The sequence below is a fragment of the Schistocerca cancellata genome, chromosome 3 (assembly GCF_023864275.1).
Source record: "Schistocerca cancellata isolate TAMUIC-IGC-003103 chromosome 3, iqSchCanc2.1, whole genome shotgun sequence".
NCBI lineage: Eukaryota > Metazoa > Arthropoda > Insecta > Orthoptera > Acrididae > Schistocerca > Schistocerca cancellata.
Window position 1 is genome coordinate 316099633 of NC_064628.1, and position 12033 is coordinate 316111665.

A 12033-nucleotide genomic window follows, 5' to 3' on the forward strand; every position below is an offset into this window, starting at 1 on the left:
CGGCGACACTAATGGGTGGCTGAATGGCGATCTAACCATTATACTGGTTCAGTGGCGACAGAAACTTACCTGTGTGTTGTGTGTATTCTGTGTGTATTCTTTATTTTTACAAGGAAAGTTGAGAAGATTCAATACGGTGAGTGTTTTCACTGGACAGTCATTCTCTCCAAGGATGTAACTTGATGGGCTAATGGTTGGGCTGCCACAGTGACAGTCTCTTTGAGTGTCTGGTACAGCGGGCATGTGGTTAGCAGGAGGTGGGCACGCAGTTGCGGGTCTCTAGCCCTCTCCTAGCCAGTGTGGCCACAGCTCCTAGCATCCCTGCATTTGCCAGGTGGCATGGACTTTGTGATCGTGAGTGTGGCTTTTTTTCCAGATATGTTTAATGGAAATATTGTGGTGGAGGAGACTGTATATGTTCTCAAATCTTGATGCATACAGGACCTTGGATGTACTTAGCAACGATCTATCTGTGACGGAAATTTAATTACTTGATTAGCAAAAGTATGAATTTGATTCTCAAATATGGAAAATATATTTTATTGCAAAGGAGAATCATCTTAATTTAGTGGTGAATGTTTAAAACAATCTATTTGACTTACACCTTCCAGAGCATTTTTATGTACCTTGTCTCCCATAAACTGTCAAAAAATTAATGTGATATGGTAGTGTCAATGGACTAGCTCCCATCATTTCTAATATAGCAGTTGTGCTGTCATAAGAGTGGGTTGCTTATCACACACAAATCAGAGTGACCCACAGGCCAGAATTTTCCACCAATTTAATTAGTTTCGTTAACGTTTAAATAATTATTATTGCTCGAATTTTTCGCCCATTTAATGTCATGAGATCCTCCCAGTCCAGTAGCCAGCTTTTTCCTGCCTATTTCTTGATGAGGTGGGGATGGAGTAAAGGGGGCTACAGAGGGAAGGGAAGGAGCCCTGTCCACCAAAAACTGATTAAATAAAGAATATGTACATTGAATTGAAGGATATTTTATTATGTCAATTGACATTGATTTGAATTTTGTGTCATGAGATCCTTCCTCTCCAGCAGTTCAGCACAGACTGAGTCTTTTACTCTCCAATTTTCAGATGGGGGAACAGAGGTTGGAAGTGTGATAGGAAAGCTGTGAGCTTGGGGGATTTCCCAGGAGGGCGAACCACCTGGGGAGCGGGTAAGGGTGATGAGATGGAGGTTTCTCAGAATGATAGATTCCCTCCAGGGGGTCATAAATCAACACCTAGGGGGTAATAAATCAATTAGCATAACCATCGATTGAGGGGGATAATTTATCCTTGAGTGTATGCTTGCACCTAAATGTATGCTACCTACACAAACAAAATGTGCCAGAAACAGCTTTACCCCAATACTAGTATGTACCAGCTGTAATCCAAACAAAAACGAATGTATTGTGGATAAGAATAAATGAATAAGTGACAAATTTAAGAGGAATCTGTTTAGGAATTATACTATCCTGACAACAAAACAATGCATGGCAAATGAAACAACAAAGATATAAGAAGCAGACTGCCACAGGAAGAGAGTATTCCTTTCCAAAGAAGTTTTCTGGTTCTACTTTACGTATCGTGGAAAAGTAACTGCTGGACTACAGCAGTGTATGGGAATATACCATGGACTGCAGGACACTCTGAAGTGAAGGGATTCAAAGTGTTTGAGGTGTGGTGCTACAATCAGATACTGGAAAACTGACTGATAAAAGGGGACATCAGGACGATCTCTGCAGAATCGGGTGAGCAATAATTACATGGAAAATTTATACTGAATGTAGAACATAATGGTAGGACATTTATTTGCTCGTAAAAGAATGGCTTTCATCATACGTTGTTAAATGCTGTAAGAGTAGGAGAAGACAATGAATGGAATGTTCCCAACAAATAATTGACATCGTCAGTAGTAAGAATTACACTGTGATGAAAGAGTTGTCACAGATGGGTAAGTCATGAGTAGTGAGTATGCCTTACAGGTAAATACCATTTTAAAAGTCATTATTGTCGCCAGTGACTGAAGAAACTATTTATTTTATTCATACAGTCAATGGTGACCATATATACTTTGCTAAAGGGGTTTGTACGACACTTTTGATACCAAACTGTTATGCCACTTAATTAGGGGTCCTAGGATAGTTTCGATATCAAACTGATATGGTAATTATTGAGAATATCAATTTGATATCGAAAGTGTCTTATAACCACCAATACTTATACTCAGTGCTTGGCAGATTGTTCAGACCATATAAAGGTCCTATAATTCATCCCAGTTATCATATATGACATCAGTCAAGTACATCCCGTAGAATGTCTTTAAAGGGGAGAGGCATGTTTCTATACCTGAGGTATGGAGTATAAGAAGCCATAAAAAGTTTAAGTTCCGACCCTGTTGAAAAACCTGCATAAAACCGACTTTTAAATCATTTTCTTAATAGAAAAGTATCTGATTGTACTACATTTTATCCTTTCCGTGAAAGCTAGGGGTGAGGGATAGTGTGACCATTGCCTCTCCACCCTTGTGCTCAGTTAGGGTTACCCTTCATATCAATATCATCATCCAATATTATCACTGATATGATTCAATGCTGAACTTTAATAGCACTTCTGAATGTTTTCCTTAGTTAATCCACCGCCTCTTATACACTGCTTCAATTTTAGTGGAAAGATCATGAATTCCTTACCATTTCATTTTCGATAGATACTGTTCCCGCTTCCCTTTCATATTCTGTATTGCCGTTTTTTCCCTGTGGGGAACACTTACGACTCAGAGAGTTAAAATCTTGTCTTATTTCACGTATTTCAATCTTTTTTCAATATCGATAAGTCCCACGTAGCTGGCTCGATTGTTCTTTGCATTTGCTTCCGTTATCAAGACCTAGATTAGTATTTTGTTTGTCATAAGTAATGGGTGCTGATATCTCTGATGCTGAGATGTATCGATACTGTAGTAGCCTGTGGAACTTTCGAAGCTCAGCGCACTTTTCAATGGAAGGAGCACTGTCTTGCTATATTATGTCAACAATGTCCCTGCACAAGTGGTGACACGCCGTCTTGCTGTGGACAGAAGAGCCGTAGTTAGACTTCCACACGCAGCTATCGTGCAGCCACGCCACGGACGAATAGTAGGAAGGACTCGAAGGAAAGTGTAATTAAGAGCTGAAAGTGTTAGGAGTGTCATAGAAGAAAACTATTTGAGTTATTCAGTCATTTCCCGAAAAGGCGCGTAGGATTGGTTCCGAGATTTATGGTTGGATTATTGTCGCGCTTACGAATTAATAGCTATCGTGGAGCAAGAATTTCATGGTACAACGTAATATGATCAGGAGATCCCGGGTTCGAGTCCCAGTCGGGGCACACTTTTTCAACATGTCCCCAATGAAGTACATCAACGCCTGTTTGCAGCTAGGGTGTCCATTTAATTATCATTTCATTTCTAGCAAAGCTGCATGGTCATCCACGGTAACTGTTCTTTCGGAAACAGATACTACCGTCATATATAGTTAAAATATGGCTTCCCGGCCATTGACCTTCTTGTGTGAAGGCACACGCTATGCCCGAACCTGTACGGGACTTGGTAGATTAATCTGCCACGAGTAATGTGTATGATGGGCAAACATCTATTAGGCGCACTACGAATGTAGTGGTGTGGACGTGTTGGGAACGTGGATCTCACGGGGAGCGTGCAAGGGATAAGTCCCTGCAGACGCACTATCATCTGTGCCCGCGATGGCTCAGATGGATAGAGCGTCTGCATTGTAATCAGGAGATCCCGGGTTCGAGTCCCGGTCGGGGCACACATTTTCAACATGTCCCCAATGAAATACATCAACGCCTGTTTGCAGCTAGAGTGTCCATTTAATTATCATTTCATACAAAAGTGGATGCTGTTACACATTATTATGGAATTGTGCTACGTGCTACAGGGATAATAAAACAAAGTAATTAGACATGCAACAAAGTTATTTCACAGTGACATTTTCCATTTTCGTTTGGACAACTTGAATATTGGAAAAGTATAAAAGACACGTGTTCGTATTAGGCACATGGTGAGGTTTATTTCATAACAACACGTAATCTCTATGTAAAGCTCCCATACACTATTCCATACGCGGACAGCCGCAAAAATTAAGCTACAGTAACTAAAGACTGGAGCTTTACAGTACATTCAAGGCAAATCGTTTATCGTCTGATTCTGAGTTATCCTTGGCTTTATTCTCCATACTATCCTTGTCAGTAATGTAATCAGGAGCATGAGATGATATTACCACAGTTCTCACAGTTCCTACCTTCCCTTTCTTCTGAAGTGTGTAAATGGCACTTTCCGATAGTCCAATGGCGTGTAATAGATTCTACACAGTAATTTTAATAATTTGGTTGTCACATCTCGCAATGATGTTTTGAAATCATGTGGTATGTTATCTGCCACTTTTTCCTTGCTTTTTAGCAACCCTCCAAAACTCTGCCAAACCGTGACTCCTAGAGCTGGTGTCTGCCACAGACATTGCATCCTCTATCCCGTCAGAAAAGCCGTTCTTCCCCTTCCTACACTTCCTCGCGTATTCGTTTCGCATATATGCTGTCTGTCTCTTCTATGTTTAACATTTGAATCACTTTTGCAAGCTTACTTTTACGCACTAGCTTTTAGAGTCTACAAAATTTATTTTAACGTTTTTGTTTACTGAATGTGTCCTTCCGACGAACATTCCCTTATCAATTTCTTGACATCTCTCCTGCCATTGTTGTTCTTTTGCGGCCATGCATTTCTAATTCATTTCCCTGTATCGTGACTAACTTTCTTTTCCTGAACGTAACTGCATTTCTTTCGTTGAGAAGTTGAGGTACTTATTCGCTTACTTTCAATTTCTTAGCAGATAGTATCCTCAAACCCACATCTGTGTGTCCCGCATCTGTAATTATCATTCTAGGTACGTCTGTTCCTTTTCGGCTGAACCACCGCCCTGCGATAATCAGTACTGCATCCTCAAAGAAGATCCAAACTATATCACAGTTTGCTACTGCTTCAGAACGCCGTTTTTGGCACTCTGATTCAGCGTACTCTGTTTCATTACTAAACTGTGATTCGGGTCTGTAACTGCTCAAGGAACGCCATCACCCCTACTATCTGATTTTCGAACCTTTGTCTCACCATTATGTCAAATAGCTGGTGTCTTCTTGTGATTCCTTGTCTTCTCCTAGAGTATCTTATGTTCCGAAATTTAGAAGTGTACTTGTAAATACAATCTAAAGTGCATTCCAGTATTGGAGAAGTGTTTCTGCTCTCTGTGATATGCCGATTCCGTAGTACTCAGGGTGTTTCAAAAGTGTTGGTCAATAGTGAGGGATACGACACGAATTTATTATTTAGCTTATGGCAAGTACAAATCACGTTTATAGAGAAATAAGCTGCTACAATAACTTTATAACTTTGGCACTAAAAACAAGACATAAAGAATTAAATACAGTTATGTCATGAACAACATATATATAATTACAAATTAACATTTAGGTTTTTAATATATTTAACTGCACTTCGAGTCGCATCCAGGAAGTCCGTTGTTTGACCTGAGTAGGCTCTCAGAGGGCACTGCAATGATTTGCCGCATCGTCTGCTTCTCAGCGCCGCAGTCGCACTTTGGGGATGGTGCTCTTCCCCATTTGTGTAGAGAGTCCGCACATCGACCGTGGCCCGTCCTGATCCTGTTGAGGATGGTCCAGGTTTTACGTGGTAAGCCAAAGCCTGGTGGTCTGTTCGACGGTTTCAGTAAGGTGTTTACCTGTGGTGGTGCTGATTCTTCCCATTCCACTTTCCAGCGTCCTTCAAGACAGAAACCATTTTCCCCCAGATCTTTGGCCCTTATAAGAGGTGGATGTCTAGAGCGCAATCTATCTCTGTCAATGCCATTGCTCAAAGCGTGAATCGGAAGTTTCGGGTTGTCTTGTATTTCTTTAAATTCTCTGAGAAGCGCAGATACCCTTCGTAAGTGAGGTGGCGGTATGTGGCTCAGTACAGGTAGCCAGTGATTGGGGGTTGATTTTATTCTACCTGAAATAATCCCCATAGTTTGGTTCAATACTGTGTCCACCATCTTGGTGTGAGCGCTCTTTAGCCTAACAGGGGAACAGTACTCTGCCGCAGGGTAGACAAGTCCCAAAGCAGAGCACCGCAAGGTAGAGGCGGAGGAGCTCTAGCTGGTACCACATAGTTTCTGAATGATATTGTTCCTAGTACGGATTTTTGCAGCAGTGTTGATGAGGTGTTGTTTGTAGCTCAAGGTTCTATCTAATGTCACTCCCAGGTATTTTGGATTTTTTGTATAAGGCAGAATACTGTAATCAAAATATATCTTAAGGCGTCTGTTAGCCAATTTATTATTCAGGTGGAAACACATAGCCTCAGTTTTAGTTGGACTAGGTTGTAGTCTCCACTCACGAAAGTACGTTCCCAGCAAGGATAAGTCGCTTGTCAGGACAGTCTCAGTATGCTCCAAAGCTCGATGTTGTGTAGATATGGCCCAGTCATCTGCATATCCAAACTTTTCAGATTTAGTATTAGGCATATCGGCTATATACATGCTGAATCGTAGCGGTGCCAGGACTGATCCTTGGGGCAAGCCATTATTGAGCTTCATTTTTTTCCTCCTATAATTTCCAAGTATCACCTGGAATGGGCTGTTGCAGAGTATCTCGTTGGTAAGGTTAGCCATTTTCAAACATGGCACGATGCAGAATAGATTGTAAATCAGGCCTTGCCTCCATACAGTATCATAAGCCGCTGTCAGGTGTATAAATACCACGGATGTTTTTTCTTGTCTTTGGAAGCCTGGAAGTTAGTGAGAGGACTTGATCTGTGCATCTCCTGTTTTGCCGGAAGCCTGCTTGTTCCACAGGGATACACTTTAGGATATCTGGACTTATTCTGTTACATATAAGTCTCTCCAGTAGTTTGTAGATCATGCTAATAGGGGCAATTGGGCGGTAGCTGTTTGGTTGGTCATTCGGATTACCCGGTTTCAGTAGCGCTATGATTTTTGCTTTCTTAAGGGTATTTGGTATTCTTCCAGTTTCCATCATGCTGGAGAAGAACTGTGCACGCCATAATTTTGCAAATTTACCGCAGTGAATCAGAAACTCTGGATGAATTCCATCAAAACCTGGGGCTTTTCGTGGCTTGATGTCTCTCATAGCCAGTGTTATCTCTTCGATTGAGAAGGGCTGTGGGTGTATTGAATTGTTTCCTACTAAAGATTTCAACTTTTTAAGTTCCTTTTTATCTTTTATGGTATGAGCTCGATCCCCTGGAGCTCTAGAGGTTTTACTGATGTGCGCCGCAACTGTGTTAGGAGTAATAGAGCTGGTTGCTCGTTGGTTCCTGCTACTGCCACCAAGCTTCCGAAGTAGCGACCACGCCTTTCTGCTTGATTTTGTGAAGTCCATTTCGTCAACAGTCTCTATCCATTTAGTGCACCTGGAAGCGTCCAGACTGTGCAATAAGTCATCTGTAATCTCCCTATCCCTATGCTCTAGGAACTGTTTATAGATGCGCTCACTCTCCTCGTTCCACCCCGGCACGTATACGTTTCTAAATCCCCAGGGAATGCTGTTCTTAGCTGAGCTGATGACTACTCCCACAAATCTTTTGTAATTTTTATAAGTTGGAGGTATCCATCCAAGGCGTTTATCAAGTTTTTCTGAGAAAGTAGCCCAGTCCGCTTTCCCAAAGTTCCATGTGGGCCGAGGATACGAGGAAATTAGAGGGATAGTAAGGCCTATTTCTATGAGCACCGGACGATGTTGGGAGTGAGAGAAGTCCCCAAGTATTCCGCGGGAGGCTGGTATAGGTTTGTTATTAGTGTCAGCCGTAACAAAGCATATATCAGGGTGGGTTTCAGTTCCTCATGCAGCTGACTTATATGTACTTTGGTCTTTGGCGTCAAAGATTAGCTGTGTATTGCAATCTTCAGCCCAATTCACCAAGTCTTCATCATTCTGGTCAGATGTGCGGTATTCCCACAGTTCGTGGTGGCTGTTGAAGTCACCCACATATATTGTGGGGTGAGGCAGGGGTTGTGGAACTTGTGGAGGCCACGAGTGGCCTGGAGGTTTGTAGATGTTGTTTACTGTTAGTTCACCTAATTTAACAGTAACTTCGTGGATATCACATGTGGTAGATGTAGAAATAAGGACTGCATCCTCTATGTCCTTTCTAACGTACGATGCTGTACCATAAAGCCTGTGATGTGTAGCACCTATCAGGTCATAGCCCGTTATTTTACCTCTTGATCTTAGCTGCTCATCATTCGAAACAAAAAAGTCAAGCATACATTGGCTCTAAAACGCATATCTTAAAAGCTATAAGATATTTTTGATCTTCAGTATTGTTGAACAAATCTCTTCTACTGCAAAACCCTTTGCTTTCCATATTTTGGAAAGTGGTAGTATGGACTAAAACAAGAAAAAAAATCCAGTAAACATCTGCTCTAAAATGCATACCTTAAAAGTTAAGAGCACTTGTTCATTAGAAGAGTTGTTTTCCAAAGTACCCAAGACGAACAGGTGCTCGTAGCTGTTAAGGTATTCGTTTTAGAGCACATGTTTACTGGTCATTTTTACTTGTTTTCGTTCATACTACCACTTTCCTAAATATGGAAAGCAAAGAGCTTGCAGTAGAAGAGATTTGCTTCACAGTATTCAAGATCAGGAACTGCTCATAGCTCCTAATGCGTTTTAGAGCATATGTTTACTTGACTTTTTTGTTTATAAAAATCATTGCTGCCATATTCCTGAATATTGACAATCTCTTCTGAAACACCACGTATAAATATTTTGTATTCTATTATTTACCGTATCATCGTATTCTATCCGCCAAGATTAGTACAATTCTATTTTCATCCGTATACACAGTTATCATTTCCATTCTCTTGTTCATTGCATCGATCCCGTCACGGTTTCTTGTGATGACAGCATGTATACCTATATCTATATTTGATAGAATTGGTTTGACATCGGATTTTCTTAGCGTATTGCTATCGGTTCGCTTGTTGACAGAAAGTAAGCCAGTCCTTTACCTTTCTATTTATCAAGAATGTTAATTGTGTCATTCATTTGCCTGCTGCTGCTGACGTTACCGCATACTCGTCTGGATATGTGCGTTTACCTTCTCTTCATTTAATTGCACTGACCCTTATTACGTCTACATTCAGAGCCTGCATTTCTCTTTTCAGATTTCCTCACTTCCATGTCGCCCTCAGACAACTAACATTCGAATTAGAAAACAAAAGCCGTAGACAAAGTACTGTCTACCAACGTATGACATTAAATTCTCTTAGAAAGCGGAGATATTCTATTTGGTTAAATTTTCAGAAGGCTCGAGCAGATAATAATTCAGTGCAGTTTTGTTTATTTCAGTTAGTTTTATTTTGTAGGAGAGCAAAGGTAAGGTTTCCATTCCAATTATGGGACTTAACTTCTGAGGTCATCAGTCCCCTAGGACTTAGAACTATTTAAACCTTACGAACCTAAGGACATCACACACATCCAAGCACGAGGCAGCATTCGAACTTGCGACCGTAGCGGTCACGCGGTTCCAGTCTGTAGCGCCTAGAACCGCTCAGCCACCCCGGCCGGCATCTCAATATCGTCACAAACATTGGTAAAGGTCTAATGTAGGCAGTGAATACTATTTTGCAGGTGGTTGAAAGGCATTTTGTATTTATCTCGCAGTTTTGTTGGTTCTTGATACCACTCGCCCGTAATTATGGACATATTGAGAGTAATTTGAAATTTTGTGAGTAACTAATGACAGAGACAATGCAAATATTTTTTCCCCGTATATTTGCAGAGGGCTTTTACGACATTCCTTGGAATGTAATTTAAGTTGATTTGCTTGACCCCTTTTCTTGTGCAGCATAAGTCGAACACAGGTATGAGTAAAGAAACAAGGTCACAGCTATTTACATCAGTACACAAGTGTCTATTCGCACAAGGACCTCAAATTCAAGTGGAAGTTAAACGAATACGAGTAAACAAAAGCGCCGCGATTCCACACCTGCTGCCAAACGCAGAGACGTTGGAAAGGGGTGAAAAGGGGGCATTGTGGTGTTAGTGAAATGTGAATACAGGTAGAAAATTGGCTTCGGGCAGCAGATGTTTCAGTCAGAGCTGTTTAAAGCTGTGCGCTCAACTGCTCCATATCAAATTTCGTCTGTTATTGTTTCAGCCACATGTAGCTAAGCTCAGGACATGTTCTGGCGAGCGTGAAATGACGACAGCAATTTGCACGACGTTTACGACCGGCGTACGGCTGGATGGAACCGTAACGTCACACCAAACAAAAGCAGTTAGCATCTCGTCGACGTTTACCTGTTTAACCAACGCTGGACCGCGTAAAATTTTACGACCTGAATCGGGTTGCAGATTAGTAAATGTGCATCCGTTCTGCTGTTAGCCCAATTTCGCGTAACAGATGATAGCGTACACTACGTCTTCCTGTTAAATTAGTGACAGACCAAAGTCCAATGACGTTCAGGTAACGGTACAGTGAAGAACGAGAGCTCTACATATTCACGGAGGAGTCGAGTGGTACAATCAGAGTAATAAACTGAATGATGATTGCATCGAAGCACATTTTATATGAAAGCGTTACTCGTAAAAAACCTGTAAAGACGTCTGCTGTAATTTCTGTTCTATTTTGTGTCAGATATTTCCAATTTAATTTTTAATTTTTTGGAACGACTGTGATATAGATCTGGCACAAACAGTTCCGTAAAAAACAAGAGGATTAAATTACGAGTGGTCGTAGTACCTCAAAAACTCAAATCATACAAATTTTGCAATACAGCTTATAAGAACTAAGGTAACACCTAGTGATTACCAAAGAAATAAGTATCCTGTACTCATGTAACAACGCTGACTCAAATGTTAATACAGCTGTCACGAAACGTCGTTATGAAATGAATTTTCATAACTGAACAGCTACACAAATAGCTGCACCAACAAAATCGAAACCTATTATGGCATCAAAGTAGCAGACTTATTAAGTAGTGTGACAGCAACTGAGACATCGATGTCATAAATAAATCAAGCCCACATGGTGTACGTTGCAAACCATAGTTCTATAATAGTTTAATTTTTTACTTAAAAATTTCAAGTATTGTACCAAACTACGAGAACGTACTTCTCACAGTTAACCTGAAGATAGCAATCACACCAAAATAGGCCATATTAATAAACAGTATAATCAAACACAGGTGGGTCTTAGGTATAATTACGTAATATTTCCAATTCAATAAAAAGGGATGCAGACGAATCACAGATTTTAAACTTAAAACAGAAAATGTAATCTCAGAAGTATGGATTTATTTTCAAATTAAATTAATAGAGAATCAGAAAATAATTCATTGCGTACCTAGTCTGCACTAATTTCTACCGGAAATGAAATGACAGTTCATATGGAAGTTACACTTTGTATCCATTTGTCAGGAAATGATGTGAAGGTTACTGAGTTTATTGTCGAATTTCTTCGTCCTCCTGTCTATTCTAAAAGACGAATATACCATGTAGTTATTTTCTTTATTGGTGCGTTCCAAAAATATGCGCTACACAACATTAAGAGAATCTGTAGCGTGTTTGCTCAAATATTCTTACACTGGAAATACCATCGATGAGGCGGGTAGTGGAACACCTACAGGGACAGACAAGCATCTCATGATGTGAAGTGATGGTCTTGACCCCCCATATGTATTTGTTACGACAAATAGAATCGTCTAGATTAATCAATTGAAACTATACTAATGACGAAAGGTATGTGAAGGTTATTAAAAATGATATTACCTCTAACGTGCTATGTTAATAGAAGCAGCGATGCCAAAAATATCTGCTTTCCTACTCTTTAGAATCAATTCGTCCAAACCTACAGATTCATTATTGAAGTTATTGTCACAATTTAGATGACGTTCTTTCAGACATAGATTGTCAATTGCCGAGCATGTTTTCGTTTCCATTGACATGAACCAACTTGGAGCTC

The 12033-nt window shown here is 40.5% G+C and overlaps 1 protein-coding gene and 1 non-coding gene across 2 annotated transcripts in view; one reads left to right on the plus strand and one right to left on the minus strand.

Moving 5' to 3' along the window:
• LOC126176287 (dipeptidase 1-like) overlaps nucleotides 1–12033 on the minus strand; it is a 338246-nt gene that overhangs the window by 199327 nt on the left and 126886 nt on the right. The window lies entirely within an intron of this gene.
• Nucleotides 3731–3805, plus strand: Trnat-ugu (transfer RNA threonine (anticodon UGU)). Its single transcript has one exon. It is a non-coding gene; the product is annotated as a tRNA-Thr (tRNA).